General features: G+C 37.5%; 1 long non-coding RNA gene and 1 pseudogene across 1 annotated transcript; one reads left to right on the top strand and one right to left on the bottom strand.

Annotated features, from left to right (window-relative positions):
• Positions 1-4,095: 4,095 nt before the first annotated feature.
• On the bottom strand, positions 4,096-5,220 carry LOC147627238 (uncharacterized; annotated as a pseudogene).
• Positions 5,221-9,481: 4,261 nt separating this feature from the next.
• On the top strand, positions 9,482-10,149 carry LOC147627239 (uncharacterized). Its single transcript, XR_015268535.1, has 2 exons — positions 9,482-9,626; positions 9,819-10,149. It is a non-coding gene; the product is annotated as an uncharacterized LOC147627239 (long non-coding RNA).
• Positions 10,150-17,004: the final 6,855 nt, after the last annotated feature.

Here is a 17,004-nt window from a genome sequence, read left to right on the forward strand (position 1 = left end):
ATAAAACATGCTTTACTCTATGTTTATGGCTATTGCAAACGACTTTACCTGCTTATGATTGGTGGAAGAAGCTTTTTCTACTATAAGAGCTATAGTTGTTTTGTTGTGTTTATGTGAGAGGGTAGTACGAACTAAAATGAGTATTAAAACAGTGTAACAAGAACTAAAACAAAAATTCATCTCTCCAATGTTCAACTTCTGTGTTTTTCTTTTTCTTACCCACACAAGGTGCTCTCTCTCTCTCTCTCTCTCTCTCTTTCTCTCTCTCTCTCTCTCAGTGTGGTGGATTATTCAGCTCATCTAGTTGGTATTCAACCCGTTGTGTGTTCAAATCCACACCATTTGGATGGACCAATGTGGTCTCTTAGGATTATTCCTAAGATCTCTCTCTCTCTCTCTCTCTCTCTCTCTTTTCTAGGTCAAAGAGACTTAAGAAAATCTCCAACAGGGGGATCTTAAATACCTAAAACTTCTTGCCCTCATCAACCATCATACAAAGTCTATAGATTTTATAAGGTGAAAATGGAAAATAAAACATTGTTTGTGCTCTTTAGATATTTAATATAACCATGAGGCTTGTAGATATGCATTAGCTAGATTTTCTTTGCAGTACACGTAAAGATCTACTCTCGTGATTATCAATGTACAATAATTACGCTTTCATATATATAACTTATTGATTTTGATTAGTTAGAATTTATATATATTTGAAAGCATTCTTATATGTTATTATTAAGTTTCTTTAATTCTAGATTTTTCGTAAACACGTGCACACATATACTTTATATATACATCATTGGTTGCAAATGATTATTTCTTTATTCAATGACATGCATCTAACATATCAAAATTTGGGCTATAGCCAACTTCAATGAGTGTGCTAGTACAATGTTGATTCTTAAGGTGGATCCAAAACAAGCATATTTAGTTAATCTAAAACAAGTATATAGTTTCCTTTCAAATACTCGTTAAAATTTCACGTAAGTAGAAAGACCATTATATCCAAGAAGAGAAGAGCTTTATTCAAGTAAATATTTGTCACATTAACCTTCTAAGCTAATTAGGTTACCATATGATATTGCATTTGAAGTCTTCAATTCTAAAACTACAATGTCATCATCCATTCTATCAAAATACAAATTTTGAAGGCCATCCCATTTTGTAACCTTAGTTTGGTACATCAAGCACATATTCTAACACATACATGTCTTGATGTGTCAAATGTTTCATTATCCTTGCCTTCTCTCTAGGCTCGAGAAGCATGTGCAGCTTCTTTCTCTTTTTTATAGCTACTATTGTTACAGACCGGCCTACCGGTCAGTCTGTTCCACTTTTTTTGGGCCGCTTCATATGGCACAAACATCATGGGACTCTTTCCTTTATAGATCAAAAGAGCTACAAAGATAAGAGATTCTTGGTAAAAAGCACAATATGAAAAGCTTTCTACTACTTGTAAAGCCTTTGGCTTTCTATATGTTGCTCACATTTGGTGAACATGGCTAAGGACAGTTGGCTAGTTTATATGATATGTTGCCCCCTAGAACCTGTAGCTCCTGGAGGTGACCTATCTAAGCTGGAATTATCCCCAAGAGAGAGCATTTGAAGGTAACAAATAGATTGTAGATAAGAATAGTTTCCAAACTCTTCTGGAATGCATTACGGAGTGAAATTATAGCTACATATAAGGACTATCCACCTAATTGGCTTAAAATCGAAGGTCTTCCTTAATAATGAGAAAACTTTAGCATTCTATGGTATGCTATATCGATTATGTTGACTCATAAATTGTACAAAATACCTGATAATTTTTTAAAACCTAAGCCCTTTACATGAAAATCAATTTTCAAAGTACCTTGTTTGAAAACGTTTAGGGTAGAAAGACCAACATTTACAACAAAAAGGCCATTAAGAATTGCCAATGCTTGAATTATTGGTGCGTACACTTCTACAATTACTTGGATGTTAAGTATGGTAGCATCTCTATGTACATCTAGACATGCACATAGTAGCTTTGAGCATGTATTACACATCCTAGCAAAGTCATGGACATCTCAACATTGTAACACCCTATTACACACTCGAGATCAGCGTTTAATAACATATAGCACTTATGAATGTACATTGATCACCTTTAGTAAATTTTTTTAGCCATACCCTTAAGAAGTTGGGTAGGGTTTGAACTCACACACCCTCACTACACAACACACACACACTCTAACCACTACACCAAACTCCCTTTGATATCAATACCATAACCACCAACCTTAAGAAGTTGGGTAGGGTTTGAGAGAGAAAGAGAGAGTTTGAGAAATTTTTCTATTAATCACTTGAAAAGAGAAAACCAAAAATACCACCACATCAATAAAAAAGACAATGACTGTACCAATAGACTCTTTTATTCATGAATGATCAGAGATGCTAAGATCATATATCATTTAACCTTTTGCTTTTGCCATCTGTAGCACTTCCCTATACACAATGTTGGGAGTCACAACACAGATTGTTGCAATGCCATGTTGTTGCTGTATTTTTTGGTTATCAACCACGACTTTAATAGCTCCAGAAGATTTGACACGTGACATTGCCACGTATAATTATCCATGGTGGCTAAACACAGGAGATTGCAGATACAAACCTAGAATTCCAAGAGTTTGTCCTTGTGCTTTATTGATTGTCATTCCAAATGCTAGCTTTACAAGGAATTGCCTTCGTTTCATCTCAAATGGTAGTCCCAAAGAGCTCGAAGAAATAAAATCAATTCTTGGAATGAGCACTTGATCTCCAGAATTTTTACCAGTGATTATTTCTGCATCAATCACCCTATCATGCAGCTCTTTGCATATGAGCCTTGTTCCATTGCATAGACCACGCCTTGGATCTAGATTACGAAGTAGCATGATTGGACAACTTATTTTTAAGCAAAGTACATGTGGTGGAAAACCACCACCAAGATCTAAGCTATTCAAAAACTCAAGGGTGTATAAGTGGTGACTTTGATCGTCAGACGAACAAACTGAGTCTGCACTTAGATACTCTTTGGATGCTCCATCTAGTTTGCACAAAGCAAGACTATTTATAACATCAACATCCTTGTTTCTTGGTGCAAGTATGCCACGCTCCTTTAAAGAAAGATGCAAAGTTTTCTATGCGAGGGATTTCTACATATACATAATCGATGAGAGTTTGAACGCAGTTCTCCTCTAGAAGCATACTTAAAGGCAATACAATATCATCATTTCTATTATCTGCTTTTGCAGATCTCCATTTCCAATATCAAGTACCCATTTAGCAAAGACTCTCTCACTTTCAATGGATGCACAGTGTGCCAAAGCGCATGTTTTCTGTAAGCTGCAAAATCTCAACATGACTCCAAATGTATGAATAGACAATGAAGCATTCACTATGTCCTCACGACGTCCCTTAAGGACAACCGGTAAAACCTGTCTAAAATCACCACCAAGAAGTATTATTTCACCTCCAAACAAATGGTCTATCTGCATAATATCTTTGAGTGACCTATCTAAGGCCTCAAAAGCATGCCTATGAACCATCGGAGCTTCATCCCAAACAATGAGAGATGCCCGCCTTAGTAGCTCAGCATGAACACTATTAACCTTTATGTTACATGTTGACTCACTGTGGATATCAATGGGTATTTTGAGCCACGAGTGAGCAGTTCTACCATTGCTAAGAAGTAATGCAGCAATGCCTGAAGAAGCACATGCAAGAGAAATTTTCTGTTGACCACGAAGTTTGGAGAGCAGTGCATTATATATAAAGGTCTTTCCAGATCCACCTGGTCCATCCAAGAAGAATACAGCTCCCTCACTTCTTTCAATTGCCTGTAGCACTTTGTTATAAGCTATGTGTTGGCCTTCATTTAATTCCCTTTCCATTTGTGATGCAGCACACATTTGTTCATCTACATTAAACATTGTTTCTTCGGCAAGAAGAGTATTCTCAAGCAAGTGAGATTGTGACAGATCTATCTGAGGCATACTAGGAAAGTGACATAAATTCTTTCCATGTTCTCTCAAAAGACCATCCAAGTCTTCCAATGCTTGTTCCTTTGCTATGTCACCACAAACGCTTACATCAGCTCCATCCATCTTCTCCCATTGGAAACAAAAGCACATACATCAATGACATATAAGATCTATGCAAATTTGAGATTCTTTTTAATCCTTCGTTCACAGAGATTTATCAAAATATCACGATGACCCACGGTTATTTCATCTCCTCGTCCAGGCATTATGGCTGCAACTTCTATAGCACGTGGTGCTTGATATTGCCAATTTCCTAATCGACATTCTGGAATGACCATGGAGATGTTGGAACTATTTGAGGTATGCATCATCATTGTAGCAGAACGAAATGCTTTAGCATATGGATTACAACCAATGATGCATCATATCTTGTAGCATTTTTAGAGTGCACTCTTTTATAGCTGGTACATGGTGTAATCTATTTTGAAGTTCATGTTCTGTATCATAGAAATACAATTGAGCAAACCGAGGGATGTTGTCAGATCTCTCAGTAGGTACGCATCATCATTGCAGCAGAACGAAATGCTTTAGCATATGGATTACAACCAATGATGCATCATATCTTGTAGCATTTTTAGAGTGCACTCTTTTATAGCTGGTACATGGTGTAATCTATTTTGAAGTTCATGTTCTGTATCATAGAAATACAATTGAGCAAACCGAGGGATGTTGTCAGATCTCTCAGTAGGCATCAAAGGTCCAATATTATGATAGATTTGACCATGTGCTTTAAACGTATACACACCCCTTCCCTTTAAACGTATACACACCCCTTCCCTTTAAAAGTCTTTCATCTATGTGTGCTCCCAAAGATGCACTTGCCAAAGCACTATTATATGCACGTATACTTTTTAGGAAGTCCTTACTTTTGGGTGTTGTGTACCTTGCATCAACTCTCTTAATTCCTCAGGTGGGTCCATTAAAGGTGGCAAGCCTATACTTCCATTTAAACAATAATACTTTCCTGTAAACTCTCGAGAATACGTCTACCTTCTTCCTTACAGCACAAAGCTTGACATTTTAAACACACGTAGTCCACTTAATTCATGTACTATACATTTTCCAAAGTAAAGAGGCAACATGGAGGTCATGAAAGTTGCATTTTAAACACACGTAGTCAAGTCCACTTAATTCATGTACTATACATTTTCCAAAGAGGCAACATGGAGGTCATGAAAGTTGCATTTTGCTCTGGATATGTATAGCAAATGCTTGCACAGCCTTTCTCTACCTTTTTATAATCTCCCTTGCGTACAGTAGCTAAATTTCTTGCAAAGCATTCAGCATTGATAGACACATCATTAAATTCAACATCGATATGCATAGAATCTTCCAAAGTTGGTGGAGCATTGCTCTGGTGGCTTCTATTTTCATCCACACCTATGACATTTTGATTTGCAAAATTGTTTCTGTTAATTGAAGAATTTATTGTTTCTCCCACATCATTAAATGGTATCTGGTGGCTTCTATTTTCAATCTCCTATTTTCAATCTCCTGTAAAGAATGCCTAACTCGATTTCTAGCAACCTCTCGTCTAGTTTTCCTTGTTGCATCACACAGTCTAGCCCGTTTTGCATGACTAGGTGATAAAATCCGTGGACCAGATACCATTGCACTACAAAATAAATTTCTTGCAAAGCATTCAGCATTGATAGACACATCATTAAATTCAACATCGATATGCATAGGATCTGCTAAAGTTGGGGAGGAGGATTGCTCTGGTGGCTTCTATTTTCATCCACACCTATGACATTTTGATTTGCAAAATTGTTTCTGTTAATTGAAGAATTTATTGTTTCTCCCATTTGTATACAATTTCCAATCTCCTGTAAAGGATGCCTAACTCGATTTCTAGCAACCTCTCGCCTAGTTTCCCTTGTTGCATCACATAGTCTAGCCCATTTTGCATGACCAGGTGATAAAATAAGTGGACGAGATACCATTGCGCTACAAAATAAAAAAATACATTTTAAAATTAAAGATCAAATAACATTACATAAGTATTCAATAACAGAACATTGTAAATTAAACTAACAAATATCCAAAAAAGATTTAAAATCCAATACATAATGTCAATGGAGTTTACTTATCTCCATTATGTCATTTTGGCTTTGCCAAATGACATTTAATAACTGCATTCAATCTATTTGTTGTTGCTCTAACTTGACCAATGCTAGAGCTTTGGACTTTAGCTACGGCACTAAGTTTATTTGTTGCACTTCTAACATCAGGAACAATATTATGCAAGACAGTTATGTGATCTTTTTGAGAGTTCTGAAGATTTTCAAGAATGCCTAAGATTTTATCTTGTGTTCTTTGAATGGAAGAAATCTGATCCTGCAAGTGTGCTAGATCATTTTGCACCCTTGAAAGGCATCCACCTTCCATTTCCATTGAACAAATCAATTCCGCAATAGTATCAACAGAAGTTGTATGCTTTACTGCAGCTCGACTGCAAGTAGCTTGGACTTCTTGTAACAAATCAATGATACGCTTCTTTCTAAGAGTTGATGAAGCCCTTTGTAACACCCGCTTGCGGCACTTAGTTTTGTCAATGCCCGTTGCTTAGAAGAAGTAGATTCAATGGTAAAGGATCCTGAGGTCCTCTTCATTGGTCTTTTGGTGGTAGCTTTTAATGAACAACTACATTTGGTATTAACTGAAGAAAGTGTAACAGGAAGCTTTCTAGCGACACCTTTTGCTCCACGTAGATTTCTATGTATAAGTTTGCTTTGGAGTAGAGAAACCTTGGCCAATAACAATAGAGGAGTTGTTGCTACCCTCCGTTCTCTAATAATATACTGCAATAACCGAAGGAACTAATTTGATCATTTTAATGAAATACATTTTTTCGACTTAATATTTTTAAAGAGAGAGAGAGAGAGAGAGAGTTAACAACACATACAAAAGCTTTTTAAAAGAAAGAGAGAGAGAGTTCACACTAAAAAAGATGGTTTCATTCAAAATAGATGCTTTTCAAAAAATTGACAAATCCTTCATTGAGAAATTCTTCATTAGTAAAAAGCTGGCATCATTTCTATCAATGGTCTCAAACATTTAGAGGGCTCCAAATGCATGTGTTGTAGTCTTTGATCTAGCTCTGACATGGTCTTCCTTTCACTATATCTCAAATAACTATCCTTCACAATAAATTTGATGTGCTGAACCTGGTTGTATGCATCTAAGTCTCCCCAGCCTGTTTCATACTCCTCGCAATACTCCTCGCAAAAGATACAAATTTGAAAGATCATCCATGATATAGCATACACATCAACATCTTTTGTACAGACATGCTCATCATCTTGACCTAAGAGCTCTGGAGCTAACCATGGTCGAATATCAATATCTTTTCTATGTGGAGTTTGAGATACGCGTTTTTCATATCCCAGTCTCAAAGCCGTTTACCCCAATCATCAATGATCCCAATTCTTGGTTGGTTGTCTTGAGTAAAATCCAACATGACATTCCCAGGGTGAAGATCACAATGCACTATGTTGTTAGCATGTGCAAAAGCTACTGTTTGTACCAAGGCATGAATCAATGATGGGGCGTTGAAGCAAAAGCAGCGAAGTCGACATTTTTCAGCCTTCGACAACACCCTCTATCAATGCCCCTACCACCTCCCTGAAGTTTTCTAATTACTCAGACACATAAGTTCCTTTCTCATATGGCAATGATGCATGTTACTAATTGATTTTCCATTGAAAAATGGGAATATAGCGATCCAAGGACTTGAGAAAGTATGTCCAATGCTACGCACAATCCCTGCATGTAGTAGATCTACACTAACCTCCTTTTCAAAAGATTTGAGTCGAACTTCAGGGGCTCCAAGAAGATACTTTTTAGCTGCATAAAAGGTACCCGCTGGAGAGAAAGAGATACCTTTGATGAGTACTTTTTCGCACACCCCAAAGCTACCTTGTCCTATTGTATCAATAACCTACAGTATTGCATCTCTTGGGATACCAATAGAGAATGTGCACTCACAATTACGTAGAGTGCTATCTAGGTAATTTGGAGGAGGGCATTTGGGTACTAATTCTCTATTCTCTATTGGTATTGCAATCATGAATAGCTTGCTGAGCACGTATCTTTTTTGAAGGTTGATATTGGGTGTCAATTTGTTGTGCACGCTTATTCTTCTGCTTTTGACTATGCCATTGATCATCCCACTCTCTTATTCTATCAAGGTCCAAGACCTTTGGTAGGCTATCATGCAAATCTGTGACACACTTTCTCATATTTCCTATTATGGAAACCACAGATTCGCGTACCGTATTTATATCAATGGGATAAGCCACTTTGGATTTAGCAGCAACAAATATCACCTCATTGATAAGATTATCAAGGGAGATTTAATTTTCGGGGATATGGGAGATTTCATTTGTTGAAAGATTGGTGATTTTGGTGCACATAGAGATTCTTAAAGCTTTCAACAAAGCTTTCTTCTGTTCTTCGGCCATGGTATCTATCAAAATAAATAAAAATATTTAGTCATTGTTTTGGTATATTCACGAAAAGTACAATAAAAGTGTTTTTTTATACAATAAAAGTGTATGAGACGTAATATTTTTTTAATATAAAGAAACAGGAATCTTTCACATATCTATTGAGAGAGAGAGAGAGAGAGAGAGATGCCTGAATTTTTAAAAATAGACCTATATGACCAAGTACTAATAAAGATGCGTGTAAACCTTAACAATGACACATATAGCCAAATTTATCAATGTTAAGATTGTGTCTTCTCTAACCTAAAATAATGTCTTCTCTAACCTAAAAAAGACAACACTTATCTTAGAAGTGGCACTCATTGTTGTCAAATAATATGACTAAGAACCAATAAAGATACGTGCAAACCTCAACAATGACACATATAGCCAAAATACATGGCCTTGTATCAATGTTGAAGTCTTATCTTTTCTAGTCTATACCACACCACAATCAACAAATTTTAAAATAGACACATATACACAACACCGAGATAACCTAGAAAATTTGCACGCTAAGAGAGTAAGCATGTTTGTTTAGACGCCACTAGGTTTTTTCTTTTAACATGCGGACTGTGCTTTCTTCTTTTGTCTTAGATGTCTTAGAATAATAAAACATCAAATCAAACATACAATAAAAGCAAATCTCAAAATGCCATATCGTGCAATTGGTTTATGGACTAATGTGTGTTTTATGTGTCTTGAAGCCTTTCCAATTAGCCTTGTGGACATACACTTTAAAAACTAATTTTGTAAACATATCTACACTTATCGAAAAAGACAATCACATTTTTTACTATAAAAAAAAATCTTTTCTTCTTCTCTCTCTCTCACATTTGAGACTCTCTCTCTCTCGACACCGCCCCTCTGATGAGCTCAAGCAGCCCCTGCTCCCATGGTTGAATCGCCTCTCTTTTTCCCACGTTAGAGAGAGAAAATAAGGTGGCTATGGAGCTGACACCCGAGAGCATGGAGATAACGGCCACTGTCAGGACGCTGTGCACTGGCTTCCTCGCCTCCTCGCTCCATGCCTTCTCCGAAATGCTTGGCCACACCGCCTCTCTCACTCTCGTCAGCCTTGATTTGGAAGCAGGCAAGTGTCAATTAGTCTACGGTTATCACATACACACAAACACACACACACACACACTCTCTCTCTCTCTCTCTCTCTCACACACACACATGGGCTGTTTTTCCCCCCTCTCTCTCTCTCTCTCTCTCAAAAAGCAACCAGCTAGGCCCAGCTCTTCTCAGCTTGCTAATATGCATATCCGATCATCTTCAGGGGAGGCAAATATCAATCTATGGTCCTTCACACTGCTCTCACCATGCACAATGCGTGAGTTTCAATTCTTCCCTTTCTCAGACTCTAATTAAATTAAACTTTTAATGCGGTCACTGCAACAGGCTTGAGCTTAACTCTTCCAGCTTGAGCTTATGAAGCAATATATACAAAATGACAGAAAAAGTACATATAATAGATAGTATACGCAGAAGCCGAAAATGAGCAGTAAATTCAACCTGCCATTGTGGGGCGGAGAAGCGAAGGGGTCGGATTGTTATAGCACAGTGTTATAGCACAGCGAAACTTTGGCACCGCCACCCCCTATAGAACAGCCTGCCCTGCACGATGATCTTCTCCTATTTCTACAGCAGAACCTCCTAGAAAACAGAGACTTGATGTGGAGGCTTGAGAGAGAGAGAGAGAGATGGCTCTGGCCAAAAGCACAGAGACACACACACGACACCTTTAGAAGAAGGCTGCTGTACCTGAGAAGGAGGCTGCAATGAGCACCTGAGCATCAACAATGAGGAGAATGAGGGCTGATATATATATATATATATATATTTTCTCTGTCGGTGAGAGAAAGAGAGATAGAGCAGAATCATCTGTCGGAGAAAAGGCCATATATATATATTCTCTCTCTCTCTCTCTCTCCTCCTTTAACGGTTCCTTACTTTTAGGATAGGTTCCTCACTTTAATATATATTTCACTCACTTTAATATATATATATATAAGACAGTTTCCCTCACTTCAACATAGATTTTTCTACACACTTACCTTTTTCCCGGTTGAATTTCTTTTTGTTTTTATCTTATACATCTTAGGTGTTGACACGTGGCATCTTATCTTATACATCTTAGGTGTTGACACCTGGCAACCTGAAGATGAATTTTTTTTATCTTATACATAAGATACATAAGATGTGAGAAATTCTCCTTTTCCCTGCATGTCAAACCGGCTAATTTGGATTTCTAAACACCTGAGTTTCTAATTTGGGTGACACGAAAATGCAGGGACCTAGAGTCAATAGATCAAGGTAAAATCTTTAGGCTTTGAAGCAAACAATAGATGTGCAAAGCCCTTTAATTTCTTTGATGGCCCAAAATTAGTGTCCCATTTGCCCAAACAGGGTAGGCTAAGTGGTCTAGTGTGTGGGTCTCTATTGCCTTCACATAATTGTCCAAAAAATATGTATTCCGCTCAAGATCTTCTGAAATTCTTATATTTAAAGGGTAAATGGATACATATGACCCTTATTTGTTAGAATCATTGGTTTTCATCCATGCATGTATAATTTGTGTAGGTATATTGAGCAATTGCTCTGTGTGTGAGTGTTTGTGTGGGGTGTTGGGGAGGGAGGGGGCAGGGGGAGATATCGGGCAGCACCCGGTATCAAGGTGCCACGTATGCAACCATGTGCAAAAAGGAAGGGCAGGAGCCAGGGATCAATCTCATGACCTGGCCCCTCAAATATAATGTGCTAAGCACTCCACCCTTGCGCACGTCTTTAGATGATGGTGAAGCCACTGTGTAATAAGCAGGAGATGCAAGTGTGTGCACCTCCCAGCCCGCTCCACAGTGCTCCTGTGCGTGCATATGCAGGTGTGCACTTCCACTATGAAATGTGGAAGTGTGTGTTTTTTTGTGCGTTTTTGTGTGGGCGCAGGGTGTAACTACCACCTAGTATTTGAGGTAACTGCCAGGTGTCAATGACACCTCGATATCTAACATTAGCGCTGTGTGTGCTGAGAGAGAGAGAGAGAGAGAGAGAGTGTGTGTGCGTGTGTGTGTTTAGCAGGCATATTCTGAGTGAGGAAACCTCTCACCTTCTTTAAAAATAATGTTGCTCCAGCTCAACGTAACAGCAACGGCATGGTGGCAGGGTGTTCTCCCGTTTCTTCTGTACTGAAAAACAAACCATTAGTATATTTGTATGAGATCAGCTACTACAGAAGCAACAATGAATTCATGTGAAAATGCACAAGTAGGGAATTTAGGGAAAAGAACCTTGTAAAGGCAAAGAGAAAGCTTGTGTTATTACTTCAATGCGGCATCCCTCATTTGCAATGCAAAGGATAGCTATCAACCCAAGCATGAAGTAATATCTAGATGTTGACTTTCGATTAGATTTGTCACCAACCCAATTTGAATCACTGATGCCAACCAGGATTAACTCATCTTGTGAGCTATAAAATAAACTCAAGTGTAAAAAAACCTTTAACATATCGAAAGACTCTCTTCACGAGTGACGACTGTCCAATGTGAAACTTTGGGTTTTGTCATAAATCTGCTAAGGTATGACACTACATACATAATGTCGGGTCTTGTGAAGCACAGGTAAAGTAAACACCCAACTGATTGCCTGAAGAGCAAGGGATCAGCATCATCCTCATCTTCACACTTATCTAAAGTGTGTCCATACATCATGGGAGTACAAATAGGTTTAGAATCATCCATATTGAACCTCTTTAGCATCCCCTCGACATATTTACGCTGTGACATATATATATTGTCATCTCTATGTATGAATTCTACACTAAGAAAGTAGTGGAGAATCCCCATATCTGAAATCTCAAAAGCAGATTGTAGATTTTGCTTTACTTGCACAAGCTTTTCTTCACTATTATTATCACAAGAATGTCATCTACATAAAGCACAACAATCATTATTTTCTCATCATCAACAAGTACATATAATGTGGGTTCTGAAGGATAGTTTTGAAATGCATGGCTAAGAAAATGTGAATTTATTTTCTTATGCCATGAACGTGGTGCCTGTTTCAAACCATATAGAGCTTTCTTAGGCTTTCATACTTTACGCTCCATGCCTTGTACTACAAATCCAAATGGCTATTCTATAAAGACTTCCTCATCCAAATCACCATTTAAGAATGCAGTCTTTACATCTAGTTGATATACATTCCATGAATTTAGAGCTACCATAGTTGTAACCAATCTGATGGTGGTGGTCATACATGCACTTGGTGCAAAAGTTTCATGATAGTCAATTCCTTTCTTCTATGCATACCCTTTTGCAACCAATCATGCTTTATACTTATTAACACTGCCATCAACTTTACGCTTAGTCTTGAAGACCTATGACGTAGTCACTCTCTTCTTTTCTATAGCCATGTCCAGCTTTGTTTGCTCACTTCTTGTCTGGCCTTGTAATACATCACTTTGTTTTGCATCTTGCTTGTTTTTACAACCCATTTTGGCATGGTCTTTGCTTTCCCAATGGCTTTGTCATCAGAAGGCTCATTACTTTTTCTTGTAAAGGTAACTTTACATGACCAAGTTCATAATCACTATCCACAAAAGGGTCATCAACATTAGATAAATCAAGAGTCTCAAACTCATCAAATATAACATCCCTGCTTGCAAATATCTTCTTGGTATGCACATAATAGAGTTTATAACCCTTGCTATTGGGCATATACCCTACCATGACTCCTACTATGCTTTTCTCATCAAGTTTCTTCCAGTTTTGAGTAGGTACATATGCATAGGCTTTGCTTCCAAAAACAAAAAAATAGCCCACATTTGGCTTCTTGAAATACATAACTTCATAAGGTGTTTTATTCAATAAAGCATGTGTAGGGCACTTATTCAAAATATGTGTCGTAGTTACAACTACTTTAGCCCATAGAATACCAGAAAGATCCTTTGCTTTCAGCATTGTATGTGCCATTTCCATGATTGTCCTATTTTTATGCTCGGCCACTCCATTTTGTTGCGATGTATAAGCCATGGCTAATTGATATTTAATTCCCTTGTGATGCATAAAGTTACCCATGTCATTAGAGAAGTATTCTCCACTATAATCAGTAGGCTATATCTTTAGTTTCCTATCCAGCTCATTTTTGCGACCATTGCAAGCCACTGCTTAAACATTTCAAGGACTCTTTGGAAAAAACCATGTAAATGGTGAGGTATCATCAATAAACGTGACAATGTATTTGGAGCCACCTAGGGACACTGGCAGTGATCCCACTACATCACAGTGTACTAAGTTAGGTACATTACGTAAATTCACATGTTTATCCAGCTTTGAAAAAGATAAACGATGGATCTTTCCTTTCATACAACCATCACATGGCTTATCCATCACACTAGCATGCGCTGTTAGCTTAGCCATTCCACGAACCATATCATGCTTTTGTAGATTCAAAAGACCATCAAAGTGCAAATGACCAAAACGAGCAAGCCACAATTCAATACATCATTATCAGTAGTTGCCATACTAGATGCACATCCATGCAAATCTAAATAAAACGTACCATTGTCACTTATAGAGTTGAAGTGATAAGCCTATTGGTTTTGTCCAAAATAGTACCAGCATTGTTTTCAAAGTACACTTTCATGTCTGCTTTTATCAAGGTTGAGGCTGACACAAGATTTTTCCACAAATCAAGTACATATAGCACATTACATAGTATCAATTTTTTGCCATTATATAAGTCTAGAGTGACATCACCTTCACCTTGAATCAGATGGTGAATACCATTAGCGCATTCCAGAATTCATTTGGCATCACTCACTCCTTTGGACATGCTAAAAACTTGTCTACATGGGGTTATATGCTTTGTAGCCCCACTCTCTACATACCACTATAAGTTTGACATTACAGCAAGACATGTATCTTGATTAGATGTCTTGAATGCAAACAATGAGCACATTTCGAATTCTATAGCATTAGACTCTGCCATTTGATTAGCTTCTACAACATGACCATGTTCAACTTTCTTTCTATTCCTGCAATTCTTTGCTTAATGCCCATGTTTCTTACATTCAAAACATTTACCTTCATCTGCAACTTCTGTGTTCATTTGCCCAATGTTCCTATTTACCACCACAATAATGACATGAACCATTTTTCTTCTCATATTTACCATGGTGAGAGGTGCTACTCTCTTGCATATTCCTTGACACATGCTTTTGTACATTGGATTTTCCCTCTTCTTGTGCTTTCTACATGTGCTTATTAGCATAAGCATGTTTACCCCCATTGTGAGAACTATCCATATTTTGCATATGTTACTCTTCTTCCAACAGTAAACCAACCACAATATCAAAGGCATCACATCATCTTTGTCAGTCGTAATCGAGATAAAAGTAACAAATGTGTTAAAGTCCTCAAAGATATTTGTTAACAAATGATTAACCAAAGTTCTCTAATCAATAAACTCATCAAGAGCAATTAATTCTTCCACAATGTCGTGTATACATGTCACATAATCTGTAATGGACTCTCCTGCATGCATGTGTGTATATTTAAACAATTTGTTGTGCAAGTGCATGATCTTTGCTTCATTTTTAGTATGAAACAATCTAGAAAAAGTATCCCACATAGCTTTAGATGTCTTGCATGGACGTACATGTGTGAGTACCGATCATTTACACAATAGCGTAGTCATTGATCGAGTTTTACTCAAATATTATTGGAAGCACAAGATTCCAGCCTAGTCAATAGAGAGTTTTGGTTGCCAAAGCTAGAGTTCACAGCTTACAATGTGCCTTCCATAATGACACTTCCTGTCACAAAGAGGACCTCAAACTAGACACAAAAAGACTCAAGAATCAAGGTGGAAGGGAAGAAAATCAAAATCACATAGATGTGCTCCAACCTCTAGTCCATCCAAGACAAAGGACAACTATGTGCAAACATGGATCCCTAAGGAAACCATATCTCAAATATTAGCAAAGACAAAGATTTATTTGATTCAACCTTAAGCAGACAAATGAATATTGTTAGGTGTATTATTCGAGAAGATCTCCTTGGTACACAAGGCTACTATGAAGGGTAGTCAAAAGTATGGTTGTTAAAGACCATGATGAAAAATCAAATAAGGAGGAAATACTCATGAGAAGATACAACAAATGCTGAAAATTTTAAAAAAGAAAAAGAAAAGAAGTAAAATGGAAACAACACAAAGGCTGAAAATACGTGTCATCACAACTGATGATGACACAAATCACAAAGACAAGACCATTGAAGGAGGCAATCAAGAACATCTCAAGATAAATGACACTAATAAAAAGGATCATGACATGTAGAATCACAACACAACTAATCAAGGGCAAAACAAAGAGCCAAGACTAGACGAGTAGAAAACATAGAGTGAAGATAAATCATAGGACACTAACACCATGGTAGCAAAGCAAGCCCTTGCCACAAAGAAGGTAATTACTCAAACCTTGCAACTTGTGAAGCCTGCTACCTTCTTCTTGAAAGGAAAATAATGTTGAGTGGGCCATGAAGCTAGGGTTCAAGTAGATGATCATGCAGGATTGGGAAGCCCTAGTGATGACAGAAGGGGCAAAACAATTAGCTACAAAATTTTGTACCGTGGTTTTGCCAAGAAGAAATCCAGTGAGTGTGGACACTTGCCTGGTAAAGCAGGTGTTGGTGGGCTGACAAAGGGGATAATGCTGAGGTACCCACCAGTACAAGCAAAACCCCAAACTATGAGACTAGAGATTCAAAAGGCTTGTCAAGATAGGGTACCCAAGAAGAATAACTAATAATTACTCAAATGAACTTACAACCATTAGGGGACGGATGGGGTCTATAACCCTTTTACTTGGTAACAAATTGACTCTGATGATCCAAGATTCTTTTTGAAAGTGAAACATGAAAAACTCACTACAATGTTTGAATTCAAATTTTCCCACCAAAATTGAATTTAAAATCTAGCATGAAAATGTAATGTAACATATCTATTAAAAGCTAATCTATAATCTTTGTTAAATTTTGATTTGCACATAGAAGTTATGGATGTCTAAAAGATTAAAAACTCCCCCCCCCCCTTTTAAGAGAGAAAAAGTTCACAAAGCATCTTCTAAAGAATCTTTTTGACCTCTCTTACAAACCCAACATTCTTGTACATGGCACTTATCTATAAGCCTTTTTCCTAATCATGTTCTAATCCCCCTGGCAATTTAAAGGAACACTATAGACCCTATCCTTTCCCTAATGAAAGAAACATACCCAAAACTGAATCCTTTTGGGAGTGTTAGAAGCTATTGAATTGATCCAAAGTGCTATGTGCTATATCAACTGCTGATATGTCAAGCTCAACATGAGCTGGTAGTCACAACAGCTAGCCATTGAGAAATTTACTCATTGGCACATTTGGTGAGACTGACATGATGGATCTTTGCCAATGATTCTCTATAACTCGAC

The sequence above is a fragment of the Cibotium barometz genome, chromosome 21, assembly GCF_041138505.1.
Source record: "Cibotium barometz isolate CiBa-2024 chromosome 21, ASM4113850v1, whole genome shotgun sequence".
Taxonomy (NCBI): domain Eukaryota; kingdom Viridiplantae; phylum Streptophyta; class Polypodiopsida; order Cyatheales; family Cibotiaceae; genus Cibotium; species Cibotium barometz.